Source organism: Hermetia illucens, chromosome 2, assembly GCF_905115235.1.
Source record: "Hermetia illucens chromosome 2, iHerIll2.2.curated.20191125, whole genome shotgun sequence".
NCBI lineage: Eukaryota > Metazoa > Arthropoda > Insecta > Diptera > Stratiomyidae > Hermetia > Hermetia illucens.
Genome location: NC_051850.1, coordinates 178,165,143 through 178,183,952, shown reverse-complemented (window position 1 = coordinate 178,183,952; position 18,810 = coordinate 178,165,143). Strand labels below are relative to the sequence as shown.

At 41.2% G+C, this 18,810-nt stretch overlaps 1 protein-coding gene across 6 annotated transcripts in view; it reads right to left on the bottom strand.

The window, feature by feature from the left end:
* Positions 1-18,810, bottom strand: part of LOC119647592 (rho GTPase-activating protein gacF) — a 590,569-nt gene that overhangs the window by 364,358 nt on the left and 207,401 nt on the right. The window contains exon 3 of one of the 6 annotated variants that reach the window (XM_038048607.1): positions 4,161-4,263. The exons of the other annotated variants lie outside the window; for them this stretch is intronic. The gene's annotated coding sequence lies outside the window, so the exon portion shown is untranslated. The remainder of the gene's footprint in view (positions 1-4,160; positions 4,264-18,810) is intronic. 6 annotated transcript variants of the gene reach the window in all.

Below are 18,810 nucleotides of genomic sequence, written 5' to 3'. Positions count from 1 at the left end.
AGGAGGAGGAAAAGATGATTTCGGCACGGAGAGGGGACTTAACAGCTATTAGGGCACCTCCGCCAGTTGTCTTGCCAAGCCCAACGTAGTCTCTTTCACAAAGAAAGACAGAGTAACCTTCGAGGAGCTCAGAATCTAAAATCCTGTCATCCAGCCAGGTTTCAGAAATGCAGATGACACGATGTTGGAATGCTAAGGCAGACAGTTTGAAATCCGACAGCTTGGTCCTTAGACCCCTTACATTTTGATAAAATAGCGTACAGTTATTGGAATCATTCAAGTTTGGCGAGGCAGACGGCCGGGCCGGAAATTTTCACGAAGCTTAGACCTCTGATAAGGCTTAACGAAGACCCCCCGTGGCCAAAAGGAGGATTGGACGATAGCATCGAAGTCATGGGGATATGTCACTTTGAAGGAAGCTATCACTCGATCAGGAGAGCCATCCTTCGTCAGCTTCACACAGGAAAGAGGTAACAAAGTCAAAAATGCTTATTGTGGAGATAGTTTACACAACGCCAGGGACAGACGATCCCCAAAGTCGGTAGAATATGTCAAGAATGTAGAAATTGCCTCAATCAGGAACATTACTACTACAGAAGTTGATCGTGAATTAAATAATTATTATACCCCACTCCAAGGTTCGGATAGCTATGATAGTTTTTTTCCCTCCCTATCTAGTAAAGGGAGCTCAAGTATCAAAAGTACTACTCAGGACTCAAATAGGTTCGCTAAAGGCCCTGCCAAATTTAGGACGCTGTGAAGAAGAGAAGTCCTGGCACTACCAAACACACTGCCCCTGGAACCGCCTTTCCAAATATTTTTAAACCAACCACCCCTGTCCACGAGAACCCTTTGTATGTCATTGTAACGAACTACCAGAGAGAATTAGTAAAATATTGCTAATACTCAATGAAACAGTCCTTCGATTGGAAGATCAGGAGCTTAAGAACAGTGTTTCTGACGTCATGAAGACACTTAACCAAACTGACTTAGAAAGTGACCAACTAATCTCTCTTTGCAGCATTTGTGAAAATACTTCAGTGTAATGTTCAGAGCCGGAAGGCCAATGAACCCATCATCGAATTTTATGCTAATAGCAAGAATTTCGACCTACTTACTTTGCAAGAAACCTACACAATCAATCATTCACCCCCTTCAAAGTTCATTTTGGGCTTTGATCTAATAGCAAAATTTAGGGGAGATAGCTAGGGCGGCGTCGTTTTGGCGTTCCGCAAGTCCATTCTCGTCCGCCAAATTAACTATGTTTCAGAACATGATATTATTATAGCTGAAACGCTCAATCAGAGAGTTCAACATGGCCCATGGAAAGCTTCTTCTTTTTGTGAGAGATATATTGCCCTCATGACTAGGGATCTAAATGCCAGATCCAAAAATCTTGGAGACTACCTCAGTAATTGCAAAGGGATGACATTAGAAGATGCTGTTCTCAGCTCTTCGTTTAATTTCTCAATAATGGGCTGCCCACCATCTATGGTTAATCAATTAGGTTCGGTTCTAGACATCACTCTCGCTAATTCCGCCATTCGATGCTAGCAGTGGAATACGATTATGAATAAAATATCCAACAGTCACTACACTCCCATTTGCATGTCCACGCAGCTGCTTAATGTTTTTCGTAAATTCAAAACTGATTCTAATAGGTTAAAAGTTCAGATCAGCAACATAAGGCCACAAGTAGATATCCCCGCTCTAACTAACATAATGAAAAGGCAAACTGCTGATTGAACCAGAGCTATCACGGATAATAAAGGCCAGCCCAAGTCTTGGTCGGCTCCGGAGCTCAAGATTTTCCCTAAAAGGAAACAAGGGCCAGATAAAACAATACAATTTTCCGCCTCCTTCAGGAGACCAAAAACTTATGGAAAACGGTCATCACGGATGCAAAAAGGAAGCAACGGCGTAAGATTTGGACTGACTTAACTGTAATCAAGGATGTCAAATCTTTCTGGAAATCAATTGAGGGTTTTTGGCAACTACCTTAGTGACAAATCCTCGTGCTGGGACTCAAGAAAAAAACTCGAATATCTGGAACTTCTGGCTGAGCAGTATTGCCCCCCCCCCTCCCCCTCTCTTCCGCATGTCCTTACATATCTAACAGTTTTCAGCCCTTCTCTGAAGAAGAGCTAACTACTATCTTGCGTAGGCATAAACGTGTCTCCGCCCCTGGGTCTGACAATATTACTTACCAGTATGTATACTGGTTAGCGTTGGAAACTTTCTCTGCTTTGCTGCAGGGTCTAAACCTGATCTGGTTCAAATTAAATCCGCCTGAGGACTGGTCCATTATTAGCTTGGTACCGATCCCCCAAAATACTTAAGGACCCTGAACTTTTGACTAGTTACCGCCCAATTGCTCTCATTAATGTATTTGCCAAACTGTTTAATACAATGATGAAGTTTCTAATAAATTAATTCATTGATGAATATAAAGTCCCACCTGCAAACTGTTGTTATTCTCTTGATCCCTAAAAGTATGGGTCAGCGCTGATGTAAAGAACGCCTACGAGGAAGTTGATCTTACGAGCCAGAGTGACATAATGTCAAATTTCCTTTTCCCTGTCTGCCTGCCTGTTGTCAAGATATCTAAACATAAACGTTTCCAATATTTGTCGATACTAACTACCTTAAGGAAATGAAAGCACCTGAAGAGTCGCACTATTGGTGCACATCGTCATTGCATGTATTACAACTAGTCTTCATCTATCGATATTTGTACTTATATTCGTTGCCCAAAAAAATGAAAAACCTTCCCCGTTTGAAACCATACTTACAATCGATTTTTCCCAACAGAAAGCTTCAAGAGGGAGCGTATTGAAGTTATTGCATAGATGCGAATACTGATCGCGTTGTAGCACAACTCCGACCATAGTGCTCCCAACATGAAAATAATTTGTTGGTAGCGGTTGGAGGACGGTTATCTAGATAAAATTAATCCTCTAAATTAGGATCAACCACACAATACAATTTGAACGACTTGCAGTCATCATTTCCTCAGAGGATCCAGGCAAGGAATCACGACATTCTATCACTGTAAAGGCCTTAGATAGTCAGTAATTTTCTCTAATCTCTTAATCATACGATTTGGACAAAAGTCCAAATTTTCCTCACCTAAAATTCCCCTATCGCTCATAATATGACTCGCGACGTTTCTGCGTTGATTCTTTCGACGGGTGGATATCCCGTCCCCTTTCTCCCTCTTCTGGTGTACCGCAACGATACACTTTGGGTCCACTAGCAATTCCGTGCTCATCAATGATTTTCATTTACCAATAACTTCGAAGGCGAGGACGGTTGTACCCTCTCCACTGTTTTTATCTTACTTACCTTAATACTGACGGAGAATTCCAAAACTTCCTATTGGCCTCACCGCTTGCTCTGCAGCACATACCTCACAGCCTCATGCAGCACGAATAACTTGGAGACTTTTCAAGTGCGGAGTTGGAACTTTATTTCCACTCCCCGATTCCCAGGTTATATTTACGCTAAAATAACTTAGAGCTTCGTCCTTTTGACTGGATTCAGTCAGTCCATAGTATTCTTGAATATGTGCTTAAAGGTGGTGAGGAGGCAGACGAGGTAGCAACCCTGTCGACTGATAGGCGGAGGGGAAAGTCGAAGTGGTGGCACCGAGAAACACGGTATTCACATTGACTTGCTGGTCGTGATCCAGTAGATAAATGCACTAAGACCCAGCTGGGGTGATCAGACCCGAGACTAAGGTGGCTCGCCAGAGGTTATATGGTACCATTTGCCTGTTCATATGTTACAGAAAAATTTCTGGGCGATGTGCTCTCAGTTCGATTAGTTGCTATTGGCCCACATTGCGGATTCAGCTTCTTGGGGGTCTATAGTGGAGTAACGCTGTACAGCTCCTTAGTTCCGAGAGTCTTTTGATAGGCCTTCCATCCAGTATAAATGCGGAGCTTGCACTCAGTATAAACTGGTACCGTTGTGCCAGTCTGAAGAAAACCGTGGGGTAAAGTTAATACGACGGGTACTCATTACGGCATGTGTTAGCTGAACTCTTAACTGAATAAATAAATATATATATTTCTTAAATACCCCCTGAATGTATTGGACGGTACTTTAGGTAAAACGAAAGTTAGGAGGGCGATTGTCGACATGTACGTCTAATTTACCATGAATTGTATTTATTTCTCAATAAATGAGAAAGCCGGGTTGCATTGAGGAACAGTTGTACACATCAAGTCGCATCACTTATATTGCCAAATGAAGACGAATCTAAAAGAAAGAGACAACGTGGTGGTTATTGGTATTCATAGCCCTATCTGCTATATGCTAGTTGTCAACCTGGAGTACATTTTAAATCATTAAGAGGGGCTCATTTGACTTTGCGCAAAGAGCTGACATACTTAGCAATCGAACTTTCTAAGCCCCTTTGAACAGAAAACTGAGTAAACCTACATAGATGATGACAGTATAAGCTCTACTTTTGTTCAACTTATATGTTTACAATATGCCAGTAGCTTTAGTTCCAATATTTCAAGGGAGTATTTGAGGAAATGGAGGCTAAGCTGGACTTGTTAAAACAAAGGTGACATCCTTCTTTAGGGCTTTTAAGTTATAACGGAGTGACCCAACATCAGAAATGAAGGCATACTCACTCCCCAGTTTGTGGGGTCTGACATGACTTAAGGCTCTCTCAACCTCATAAACGAAAGTCAGATAAAGCGTGTACCACCGTGGTTTTTCGGTTAATATAATTAGCATTTGCGGTCAGCCTTAGTAGGGACAAACCGCATGGTGTTGGGGTAAACCGCCAGTAGTCACTAGATAATCGAGAAAAAGCGTCATAAATGTCAGAGCCTAAGAAAGCTGGACTCTGCTTCATGAATGATTTTATTCCCTGAAACGTTGAGAAAATTGCCTCCTCAAATTTTCCTTCATTGGTGAAATGAATGGCAAACTTCGTTCAAATAAAGGTTTAATTTAATACCACATCTGATTTACCCTATAGATTATCATATTACGTTTATTAACAGGAACTTCAGGTTGGAGGAGTTCTCCTGAAACAAACGCTCTCAGAGGGTCGTCCAGGTTCTCATGGTACCAGATAATCTTCGGTGAGGGTTCGTGGAAAGAGACACTTCAAACGAGTCCCATTGAAAGGTGAAAAGGATATACATATCAAGGAAGATGCGGCGTTGTTGCAGAGCAAGGGGGATTGAGGGTGCAGAACTGTGACGAATAGTCCACCCGGAGAACGTTCTTTTTGAAAAACGGGGTCCGGGTGAATAGACGTTATACAGCTTTAAGAGCGCGACAGTCAGGATTCCGAAAGGGAGATGACGATCCCACTGTTGACGGGGAGCCTTGCTATTCCGCTTTATACTGTCTAATACCGTTCGCACTCCAGCGGCAGATTATTGCAGAGCCTATATTTTAGCGAGAAGGGTTTAGAGAATCAGCTTCTGGTTTCGCATCAATTCTTGCATGATGTCTTGAATTATGAATGAGTTAGACCTTCACAGACCCCTACACAGGCGTGTTTGAATGAAGGAAACGGTTCAAGGAGAGACGTGAATCGGTGGATAAGGATCCGCATATAGAAGTTCTTGTTCATTTCTGGTATTGTTTGAAAGTCGACCTACTGCGGGCTCATCACACCTGTCCGGTGCCTAAATATCTGCGCGTTGTCCGATTAGTTAAGGGTTAACAAAGTAATAGCTTACATGATGTTGGACAAGAGTTTGAACATGTCAAAAAAGACCCACCATTGAGCAGAATCACATATGAAAATGGATCTGTGAGGATTCGTGCTCGGCTTTCTTCATCGTGAATATGTTCCTGTCGGCTAGAGAGTGGCTCGAAAGTTCTATGTTGGCGAGAACGGCTGAGTTTCATGACAAGGCCCCGTCCCATCCCTCATTCACTGTGCAAGAGTTACTTTTTGACGATATCACCCTCTCCAAGTTTTTAATCCCCGAAATGAAGTCACACCTCCAGGAACCCATGAAATCATGGTGGCGTACATTCGTGGTGCTGAACGGGATCGCTTCGAATGATTGCCAAGAAGACATCCAATCGTGGAATAACAGGTGAATCCTCGTATAGAGCTAGAAGGAGACTATTACTGTATACATTGATTGGCTAGTGTTTTGTTGATAAACTCCCGAGACTAAATTGCCACTATCTGGTATTCCTACTAAGTCGAATATAGGAGTTAGAGTGAGGGTCGTCAGCTGTCACTGTAGAGCCTGATTGTGACATAATCATAAACGGTGTTTTCTACGGAGGGTTTATTGTTATGGAATCAATCAGTTTCCGAAGAACATCAAGTCTTTAGTTGACAAAAGCAGCCGTAAAGCAATAAATCGAAATTATTTTTAGAACCTTTACCTAGACTGAAAAGTACCGGAATTTAATTGAGGAAATATACTTAAACTTGGTTTCTACCAATAATTATATAACAGATTTTTTCAAAAAGATAGTTAATCTGTCTATTCATTCTACTTGCAGAATGTTAGGAATTTCCACCTATTTACAGTCCAATTAAATCTTTAACGCAGTTCGTTGAAAATCCAATAAACCCGAAATGGTTTTTGTTTTCGTAGATTCTGGGTGAAACCAGCAATCCTTATTTCTAAAATGGTTTGTTGTAAATATTGTTTTACCATTTTTTGTGAAAAATAGGCGAGAATTGTTAGGAAATGTCAATCAATGGTGATTTGAAAGTGTGCCAACAGTTCATACCAAGTGACTCTCGTACGAACCTACAGCAAATGACGCTCATTAAAGGACAGATAAAAACTATATCCGCAGATTGAAAAGAAATCAATTGAATCTGAGTAATTTCCAATAAAGGAATGGCGCCGGTAATAAGTCGCGTAACACTCATATAATATCCAAATACACTCAAATTGGGGCTTTCGTGACAAGTGACAGTAAATTCACGGAAATAAGTGATTTTGTCAACTGAATTGCAGCAATCTTTTATGCAATTAATCAATAAAATGACAGATCAAGTATCTATGGTTCCATGATGCAGTTTTTAACACTTGATTGCACTTCGATTTTCCCCAATTATCATATGACCTCAAAAGTATGAATTATATTCGCATAAAAATATGAAAGTATCTTATTACTGGTTGTCTGGGAGATTGCAGCAAAAAATTGGTTATTGACGACCTAATGCAGTTCTTCCATGCATTGTTGGCATAAGTTACCATAATTCCCGGCATAACCAAATATGATTTTCCGGTTATGATGAAAGCCTTGACCAAGCGCAGTTGAACCTACTTCACAGTGTATCTTCCAATTACTGTCGAAAATACAGGTTCATCCGTGAAATGCTTCACCTATAGCTTGTAGAAAAAAAAACTTCCTCGACTTGGAACAAACAAGTGACGTAAGTATGCATGAAGAAAGTGTGGATATGCAGATAGGTTCTTGTCCACTATATTGCCAAGGTGTTCTCAGGTATATCCATGACGATGTGTGCCAGTCCATATTTATGCTATTTTGTCTAAACTAACGAAAATCCAATGTTTATTCTACAAAGTTGCTTCCGCCGTTCCTAGTCTGATACTTGACCCAAAACGACAATGATAATTACTTTCAAGAACAAAAAGAAATTGCAAGTCAGTGGTACCCGTCCCATTTGGATTCTATTCTAATTTCAGGTGAGTTCATTAGAATCGGTTTTAAGCTGGAAGCAATAATTTAACTGGCCACAAAAAAGTATCTAACAATGCATTTCACATCTTGAAACGGAGCGAACAATGAGTGTTCGAATAGTTGTTTATGGCATAATCTTGTAGCTCGGTCGTTAGTTATTTTATTTCCCCATTATGACAAAAGCTATGTTTGTTGATTTAAATACAAAGCACTAACTGTATCTTTTAAGTACAGTCCAAGTACGTATTCGGCACTAAAATTAAGAAGATAGAGCTTCTACTCAGCAACCGCGTAATGACAGTAGTGGAATTAAGATAACTTTATAGGACCAGAAACGCGTGGAGAAGCAGGAGTGGTGTCTGAATTTCGTTATGCAGGCAACTACCTCAGTTGCCAAATCTCTAGTGTAAATTCGTGAGTATCTGCAAGAAAGCTGCTTGAGATAAATTAATCTATTGGAAGTCTGTCAGGTTTGGGAAAGATTTAGAGACCAAATGGGATCCACATCTTACAAAACAAAGCGGTCGCTGACCTGTTTGGTCACTAAACTTCGCTGGCTGGTCCATTAACATACTCGTTCTCGGCCATAAAGAATCTGCGTTGCTGCAACAGGTCCGGATTGTGCATATGTGTATAAAAGTATGCAAGTTGAAGCAGGGCCATTGCAATAGTACTTGATGTTAATAAACATACATAAGGTAGTGCGTGCATGCATATATAGAACCTACCACCAATGGTGGAGGCTGGCGGAGTTCTGCAACCTGTGCGCAAAATTATTTACCTTATGAAAAGGAAAAGCCAAGGAACAGCAACGCTCAGAGGGTATGACCAAGACGAAAATGGTACGAGTTTAGTTAGTTCTTGCCACCGTTATACATATGGACTGAGTGACTTTATGTACACTTATGCAAGTTAATGCGAATTTTAAAAATTCCATCGATACTCTCTGCGTGCGTTCTGGTCGGTGCACTGAATCCTACGCTTCTCGAAAATGAGTGCATTCACTATTTAACGACTTCTTAGTTTATGTTGGGTTTTCCTACAATGGGGAGGTGTTAAAAGGGCAGTTTTCCTTTTTCCAAATATGTAGACCTGGCAGTAATAATGTTTTATGACTCCCTGTAACCTCTTTATTGGATAGTTTGACAACTTTGGACACTAGTTTGTTCCAGAGAATTACAAAAAAATTTGGTTTGTCCAATCAATGGGAGCAAGGTCTCTTCATTGCCTGTCGGTAAAGAGCAACATAGAAAACAAAAGTAAACTAAAAAGTGATTTTTTCATCAATTACGATATATTGACCTCAGTGTTCAGTAGAAAATCTTATGAACTTTACTAGGTTAGGGCTCCCTTCAACTACTCACTCAAATGTGTGTAAAAGTGGTTGATAAATAAAGAGAAAGGAACTGCTAACCTATGGTTGGAAGTGAAGAAGTAAGATAAATCTAGGTGTATATATCTGACTATCTGAAATTTTGATTTAAGCCCCACCCCCACCCAGAAATCTCAACTTGTCATAAGACATACAAAGTACCGGCAAAAAGATTCTACTTCTTTTGTGAACTGGCTCTCAATTACAAATTTTGGCTATCGATAAGCATAGAATTCTGGAATTACTCCTTAACCGACGCTCTCCGAAATACTCATTTTTTGAGCTGTGGTATGAATTTCAACGAAGCTGGCTGAAATCCTTAAGTATTTATCTAAGACAGAATGCAGTTGCGCAAGGAAACATTTGAATATGCTAGAGTCATGTCATTCTATAATTTTGGCTTACTATGATTTTCTTAACAATAATCAGATTTGCACCAAACTTTTGATTATGTTATGTTCCTATAAAATTTTGAAATATGGTTAACCACTATTGACAAATTAACTTAAGATATTGGATTGAGCTTTTATTCTACCTCTTTTTATTTGCTTTCCTGTTCGATAGGTTTAGTGTTTGTGAAAACAGGACCTGTTGTGGTTTATGATGTCCACATTAAAACATTTTGAGTGAAAGCCTTAAAAAGAACAATATACAATGCATATCAGAAGAGGAAGGAAGATGACCTGCCCAAAAACTGCTTATTTTTGGCATGAAAATTCCATTCGCAAGTTTTTCATTGACATCACAGGGATACTAGAGTTTCATCTTCATGTATTTTAGTGTACGTAAACCTGTCGGTGACACTTTTGCCTAACGCTTCCAGAGAATGGGAGAGGAAGGCTCGGCAGAAGGAAACTTCTGCCACAAAGGAGAAGGACTACGGGCTTGCTTGTCAAAACCTTTTCCTCCGTCCTGCCGGGAAAAACGGAAGCTGGTGATGTTAACGCAACTGGTCTAATTTTGGTATGTCGAAACAGATCCCTGCAGCCTGGACACTGTGAACCTGGCAGGGCCGAAGACGACGATTGATAAAGAAGGCGCAGTTTCTTGGGAATGAAAACATGGGCGTTGCTACGCAACCAGGTGTTGCGATATTCAGAGAAATTGGACGCACGAAAATGGAACTTTCATCAGAAGATAAAGACAAGCAGCTTACACCGGTGAAATTCACACTGAACGCAGCAGACTTTTCAGCTAGAGGCGGTTTTCCCAATAGACTGCATTTATGGCTACGAACATAAGAGTTAGTCAAGTTAACCTGCAGTATGCAAAAGCCTCTTCCTATGTCCTGGCAGCAAGGTCGGCAAAGTTGAAGGACTGTCCTTATATAGTTCTGATTCAAGAGCCATTGGATCGTTTTAACAAAATCTATGGTATTGGATCAGTCAAGGGGAGCATAATCCTCTTCGATGAGAGATCGTCAAGACCGAGAGCCTGCGTTCTGATGTCAAAATTATTAGAGGCATCTATGAGATCATTCTGTTCATAGGACCTTGTTGTTAATGGTAAGAAGAGAAACGTCATAGTTGCCTCTGTTGCCTTACTCTATGATTGATTGTGTCTTCCGCAGACGCAAGAACTAAGGGGTCTGATAATGTATGCAGAATTAAGAGGCCTTGAATTCTTAAAAGGTTGTGATGCGAAAACACAGCATATTTGTTGGGACAGCAGCAAATGCAATCATAGAGGTGAAAAGCTGTTTGATTTTATCAATTCAGCTACTCTGATGACTGCGAACGTAGGAAGCGTATCTACGTCCGTGGTCTCAAGAAGCGGTGAAGCAATTGACCTAACAATCTGCACTTCAATGTTGCTAGAGACGGAATTCTAGAAAAATGGATTGGATGAAGTTCAATGTACTTCTTGGTTACAATGTTGAGTTCCCTAGCCGACTAAAGACTCCTTTGCCACTGCTATAGTGCTTCGAAGAGGCCAACGCGGTAAAACGGTTCCATGTTGGAACCGAGAACTACAAAGACTAAGGCAATAAACCAGATGACTTCTAAATCGTTCTTACAAGAGCAATTAGAATGCAGACTTTTTAATCTTTCGGAACTGACATCGTGAATATAAGAAGCTCGTAAAACATTCGAAACGAGACTCTTTTAGAGCTTACTATGAGGAACTGGAAGGTGGAAGGGAGACTTTCAGGCTATTCAGTGCTTACCAAGGACAAGTCGGCCCAGCTGAACTCTCTCAGAAAACCAGATGTACTTCCACGAACTCCAGAGTTAAGTCTACACATACTCTTTTGGAAGCACACCACCCGGGGGAACAGGTCTCAGAAGTGTTGCGAGGAGAATTGGAACACTACGAGAGCCGTTGTTATCAATCGAAAGGCTATAGCTGCTATTCTATCGTTTGAATACTTGCACGTGGCATGGATGGCATCTATCCAGCGATGCTAAAGAAGGGTATAGAGCACTTAGAGCAACTAGAATCAATACGGTGGAACTTCTTTTGATACCTGGGTGGGTTTTTGTATTTTTTTAATGGGAGAAATTTTCATCATCGTATACTGTTTCTTTTTTTAAGATTAGTTTTATTTATTGGGTTGAGCGAAATTCTTGAGCACTTTTTGTTTAACATGTAAGCAGCAAGAATATTTTTATTGTGTACGTGGACCTTAATTATGTCAGTGATAAAGACATTCTACTACAATCGTAACATTTTTGTTACCATTACCGCGAGGCGCCGTTCACTTTTTTATAGTCAGCCAACACTCAGAACCATAGAGGGCGACAGGGCGGACGACATTGCGGTAAATTTAAGATTTGTTGCGTTTATTGATACTGGTCTTTAAGTGAGGCAATTCATGTTGTCGATTGAATCTAATATATGTCGGTCCCTACCAGGGCTCTTTAAGGCGCTTATACTCTGCTGTTCTGTGCTATATTGTTGAGGTAATTCACTCGTTGCCTACTTTCGGCTAGCGAACTCCATTTTTTATAACATCTAGCATCAGAGATGTTAGGCTTTGTCAACAGTAGTAGGATGTCCGGTGTACATTCCTGTTCATAGAATTAATCTATGTTCGAAAAGGATTCATTGTGGTTAGTTGAATCGACGCAACAGTTGGAGAATAGCGTCGCTCGCGCGAAGTGACTAGGACCTGAAACAGACCGATGTATCATAATTGGGTTCCAAGATAGTGAATAGGCTAGACATTGATTTAAATAAATTGCCAACCTTACTTCCTTTTCGGATTTTAAATATGGCGTTTGTGTAGGTCTCCTAGCAAAGATCTTGGAAAATTTCTTTGTCCATTATATACTGGAAGTTTATACTCCTAAATAGGAGACTGACAGACAGTAACTGCCTTTCTAAGGTTTTAAGTGAAAAAAAAACCTGATTAAAGTCGGTTTACTATCTGTCCATCCATTTGTCTGTCTCGACGGAAGGTGGTAAGCTTCAGAAGCTACCGATGGCTCCTACCAGACTCTTACAGACTAAAACCACCTCCGTCTCCATCCACTCTCCCCACAAGACTTCCATATGGTATTATGTCGCGGGTCTGGACCAGGATCTATCCTGCAATCGTATTAATATTCGTGTTCCAATTTCGTTCATTTTTCTGGGTGACTTCTCCCTGCTTAAGATTTTTATGGATGGCTGCCATCGCCTTCAGTCCTAATCTCCTTCGACTTCAACATATCATGCATGATATTTTCAGCTTTGAAGCGCTCTGCGGTTCTAGCTTTCAATGGAGCCCTCTGAGTTGCGAATCTCAGGCAATAACATAAAATGTGTTCTGCTTCCTTTAAAATATTCGTGCATTAGGGGCATGGCTAGTTGTCTTGCCCAAATCGATAGAGACATGTTCAATAACCTCCGCTCAAAAACTGGGTTAGGCCAAACCTAATTCACTGTAGGGTCGCTCCATCCATTTCCAAATATACCATATGATTCTGTGGGTCCAGCGGCCTTTTCCTGACTCGTCCCACTTGCCAATCAGCGATATTTTCAGTGTGTGCAAATGCTGCCGGCGACAGAAGATTCTCCTGTGAGATCAGTTGCATCGTGAAGTCGTTGTGCTTCTCTCGCCAAAATATTAATCGGGATCAGTCCTGTTATCGCGGAGGCTGCTTCATCGGATATTGTTCAGTAAACGCAACATGCTTGGAATACACTTACATGATACACAGCTCCAATCTTCCTCTTATTTGTTGTATTTTTCAGTGCATCTACTATAGTAGGATCGGAGTGACTACTCGAAATGAGGAGTCGACGGTTTCGCCTTGGGCCATTTATATTTGGTAGCATTCTCGCAATCAGTGTTCCAGTGGTATATGCGTTCGTTGCTCAATACTTCGCACGTAATTTGATGTTTAGCTACTGGTCAATCATTACGCCTAAGCACCTTCATATATACTTGGAATGTATTGTTATTGTTCCAATTTCGATCCTTATAGACGTGCACTTTCACCGCTTGGTAATAAGTACTACCACTGTGTTATGTTCTGCGAACAGTAGACCAGCATTCTCTAACCAGGACTTAATGTCATATACTGCTTCATTCACATAGAGCTCGACTTCTTCGAGGAGTTACGCAATAACGGTCACACCAATGTTGTCCGCGAAACCAATGGAGACCACATCAGTAGGGAGGTCTAGCGTCAGTACTCCATTATACATAATAATCCACTAGAGTGGGCCTAAGACGGGCCCTTGGGGAAATCCACATGTCGTTCGATATGATTTCATTCCTTCATCTGATTCACAGCACAGAAGCCTACCGATTAGGGAGTCGTCAACGATACGCATCAGGGACTTCGGCGCGCTGATTAGGGACTCAAATATTTTGGTGCATCCCGCGGAATTGAAGGTATTCTTGATGACAACGAGTGTGATAACTGCACAGCGTTTATCCTCGTGAAGTCGACATTAGCTGTGTTAACCACCCGGCTAACAGCATCCCTCCTAGACCTGTCCTTTTGAAAACCGAACTTATTCTCAGAGAGAAAACCTTCCTTTCCGGCAATAAATTTATTCGTTCCATTGTGTAGGAAATGCTCCATCTTTAAAATATGTGGGGAATGTCTAGGAAAACATATTTGGCGCTAATTTGACTGCTGCATTGAGGGTTTTGTTGGGGATGCTATTCAAGCCAGGGGCTTTATTTCTAGCTACTTACTCCGCAGCTTCTGGGACCCTCCCCGCACTTACCAAGAGGACTTCGGCGGTGTTTATCTCGACAGTGGGAAGCACATTAAGGCAAGAAATTGGCAGAGAGCGTTTGTCTTTAACTTCCGACCTTATTGCCTTGCAGGCGCCATCCCAGGGATCCGTGCCAGTTTAAAGTATACACTCTTTCTTTTCTTTATATTCTTGATGGAGGAGCTCATCTCTGGCCTTGAGGCAAATCTTGCGGCTTTCTCCGGTTGAACTGTCCCACCAAAGATTCGGAACTCGCTTCAGGGATACAATAAACATTAGCATAGAGGCGTCACATGCTCGTCGTAATTTTCTGCTAATCTATAAAGCTTTATCTCCTGCGTTTCCTTCGGGGGCTGTATTTTGCTGCAAAACTTCTTTGAAATCATTCTTGTACGATATATGTTTTCAAAAGTGATGGCCTGGTGGTCACTATACGTATATTCGTTCGCAGACGTACCACTGGAGATTCTTAGTTAAAATATCGCATAAAAAAGGTAACATCTATTACGGATCCTATTTCCCTATTTTGGAAAGTGTTCACGCATCCAGTGTTAGCAAGTACAAGATTCAGATGAAAAAGAGCTTCGAGTAATACATGTCCTCTTGGCGGCTCCATCCTTCAGTCCAGGCATTGAGATAGCCAGCTATGATCGTTAGTAACCATCGTGAACCTCACCACTATATATTGGAACTCCCTTCTCGTAAGGGTTGACGCTGCATAGCAGCTCTAGATGGATGTTCTACCTATTTTTGCTCTTGTGAAGTCACTCTCGAGGATCTTCGTAGTTTCAACTATGACTCGATTCCCGCATGTCAATATCACCACTATTTCGCTGTTTTGCATAGTCTGAGGAAGCAGGTTCTGAGCGGCTTGGTAATGGTTCAGGTTCAGCTGCAAGAGTCTCGTTTGGGCTTTGGGCTCCGTCAATGCAACTTATTTGGCTGAGGAACAGACAGTTGAGTTTTTTTCGCAGCAGTCTTTTGCTGTGTCTGTCTGTCACACTCAGTTCGTCCGAAATGCCTATTCAGACGAAAGTTGTGTGAAAAGTCAGGAACTTTTAGTCTTCCCGTATGCAGTGAGTAACATTATTCTACGTTGAGTTTAGGGGGGATCCCCATGCATGCAAATAGTGCGGAAAATTATTGTTTTATCAAATCTAGTTATGTAAGGTATCAATGAAAAGTCTCGATTTGTTTTGATATTGGTTGTAAAGGAGATGGGTTTCAAAAGGGGTCAGTTACTCTAAAGATCTGTTCTCAGAAGGAAGGAAAGAATTTTTGGCCCCCTACATGAGGATGGACGATTCCGTAGCCTACATAACGACGAAATCTATGAGCGATACCATGACCGTCAGGTTGTGGAGAAAATCCGGCTCAATAGGTTACGGTGGGCGGGTCACTTAATCCGTATGGATGGAGAGGATCCAGTCCGGAAAGTCTATAAAGGTAATATCTATGGTAGAAAAAAAAAGACGAGGCAGATCCTGCCTAAGATGGAGCCATGGCGTAGGTCAGGACGCCAGACAGCCAGACAGGGATATCGAATTGGTGGACCTCGGCGCAAAACCGGGATGTGTGGAGTGTGTGGAATAAGGCAGGCCTAGACCGGATACCGGTTGTTGCGCATTTGATGATGATGATGATTGATTAAGTCCTTAGTCCTCATCAGCTTAATTTCGGTCTGAACTAGTTGGAGAACAACTGCCTCTCATACTTTTGGTGCCCAGATCAATCGTTTGTAGGAGAAGGGAGATGGGAGTGGGAATCAAGTCAATTCTCAAAAAAGGATCTCAAGAAAGCGATATGATTAATAGCGGAAAAGGTCGATAACGAAACGGTCACTCGCTTAATTTTGCCTGGTTCGGGTGGCTTTCCCAAATTATTTCTATTATTGCTTTGTCTGGACCAGTTCCCCTGAAAAAGAAGATTACAATGCATGGAATTCGGAAAATCACTAAACCACCAGTTTTAATAAAGAGTTCGGCCGTAGCCCAGTGGGCAGAAGGCGATTTCTAGGAAGTGAAAACTTAGTCAGTGTTTCCCTTATTCATCCCCTTTTCGTGTTGTAAGCGGTGTGTCACATTTTGGTTCTCCCCGGATTTTTGAAAACGATGGAAAAGAGTCGGATTGTAGACGGCAACATAAATAACCAATATTACAGCAGATCTTTAGTATTATGGGTTGCGTTTCGCTAGTTTGCATTGACTGAAGTAATACCTTAAAATTTAAAAAAGACGAAATTTCGTCCCTACGATGAAAAGGAACTTTTTTTAGGTGAATGGATTAAACAACACGGTAGTATTTTAATTGGTAAAAAAGCCAAACTCTACACTAACGGCGGTCAGAAAACTACTTTCTGAAAAGTTGGGAACCCATTATTCCTACTTTAAGCGCAATCTTCATGGCATACTTAGAAATAAAAATGAAAGGACATAGGACCAAACCTAGAGTTTGGGTACGCTATAAATGAAATCAATTTCGGTCAGATTTTATCCAAATTTTAATAAGAAGGAAGCAGGTCCTTAACATTTCCAAAGAAAGGATTGAGGCGAACGGATCCAGCAGGAACTACACACACAAAGGGTTATTAGGCATCGAAAAAGACCCTAAGAAGCAGGAAGAAAAAAGGCGGCATCTGCAGGACATCTTTTGAAGATTACCCATATTCCTACATATGGCAAACCAAACCTTAAGTCAGCGGTCGGATTGAGGAGTTTCCGAAAGAAGCTGCTAGTTAACTGCAGTCCCACGGCACATAGTGAAAACAGATCATAAAATGTGGGAGGTGACGGTACTCAAAGGGCATCGCCATGTGTTAAACCGTCGTTGATGTCGAATGGTCTCGAAAGTGATCCTTGCTGCTTTTATCTGACCTCGCACATTGGTCAGGGTCAGCCTAGTCAGTCGTGTTGAAACTAGTGACAGCTATGGAAATCCAATATCTAGTAACATCTTTTTGGACCAGAAGCAATTGTTATTTATTTTATTCTTTAGTTTTTCTACGCCAGAAGCTAACGAGTCTAGCTTGCGCTCAGACAAGCCGACAAGCGTACTCGAAAACATTACTAACAAGGGATGGAGAAGCTCCTTAGTTTGAGATGGATCAATCAATTTAGGTTTGCTCACCCCCTTAAAAAAACCCAGAAAACAAAACAGACTAGAACTCAAGGTTCTGTACTTCAGTCGTGGAAAGTTTGAAATAAAAAAAAATGTTGTTTCTTTTTCGCTGGTGTAGATATTTATTCTTGCAAATACCGTTTTTCCGAAACCACTTGTTCCCTTCATCAGTGCTAACAAGTCTTGGATAGTTTTCTATTTTCTTTAATGGAAGACACTTGGGGGGACAAAAACCATTTTTTACTTTAAAATTCGTTGCATATTTCAAGAATGATTCAAATTTATATGAAAAGCGGAAGTTTACATGGTTGATTTTGAAGTAAGGTTTTCTTCATTTTCAGTTTTTGTCCCGTTTGGAAGCGATGAGATGAAGTATTGAATGCCGGCCGACCTAGTTGTCATCGTCGCTAGTTTATGTCAATGTGTCTCTGCTTCTTACAAAACATTCTGGAACATATGCATTACTCTTTCACTATTCTGCTCCAAATATTTTTAGAGTATCTCACTCGTTGCTCATCATGATGATCAGTTAACCACAAAGATGGTTGATCTAGTATGACTTTGTTAAAAATAGCGGGGGAGAGGGAGAGCAGCCATTACATTGCTGGCTACGCTATGCAGTGGAATTCAATCTCCGAAGATGGCAGACGAGTAGGCCACCCCAAGGACACTTAGCGCAGAATAGGAGACAAGGAGTGCGGGCATCTCGTAAGGTCGTGGGGAGTGCTGAAGAGCATTTCAGGTAACCTAGAATGGGCATAGGTGTGGTTAACGCGCTATATCCCAAAAAGGGGCAAATGGCAACCATATACATATATATGTTCTAGATTTTGGTGCGAAGAAAGCAAAGAAATTAGATTAAGGACTGACTGACTTATCGTTAACACATATACCGATTTATGTGTTGTTGAAAAATTGAAATGTGCTCATACAAATACCACCCCGAATGAAACCTCAAAATTTCATGGTTTCCCAAATTCCAAATTTAGGCAAATCGGTGGAACTGTTTCTGAGTAAAGCACGTATAAATGATAAATAGAAAATCAGACAGATGGACAAATCATACCTAAAGTCCGCAGACTTTTCACTAATCATTGATTCAATTTAAGAAAAAAAATTCTGTTGTTTTTGGAAAAAGAACGCTTGCACCCTCATTAGCGCGAATTACGTGACGATACCATCAAAGACGACTCTTTCGCATTTTTTCCACGATTGCTGCAACCCATGTGGGTCGCGGATATCCACAATTCGGATATGATCATGACGTTCTACGTCACTGGTCCAATGCAACATTTTCATTTCAACTACCCCGAGTCACGGTTCATTATATTTTATAGTCGGTCAACACTCAGAACCAAAGAGGGCGACAGGACGGACGACACAGCGATAAATTTTGAATTTGAAGCGTTCGTTGATATGTCAGTCACAAAGAACGCCACTGCCCCCAGGTTGCGCTAATGTTTTACGTGGTAACGTTTATATGTATGTAGGTCCGTAGTTATTCT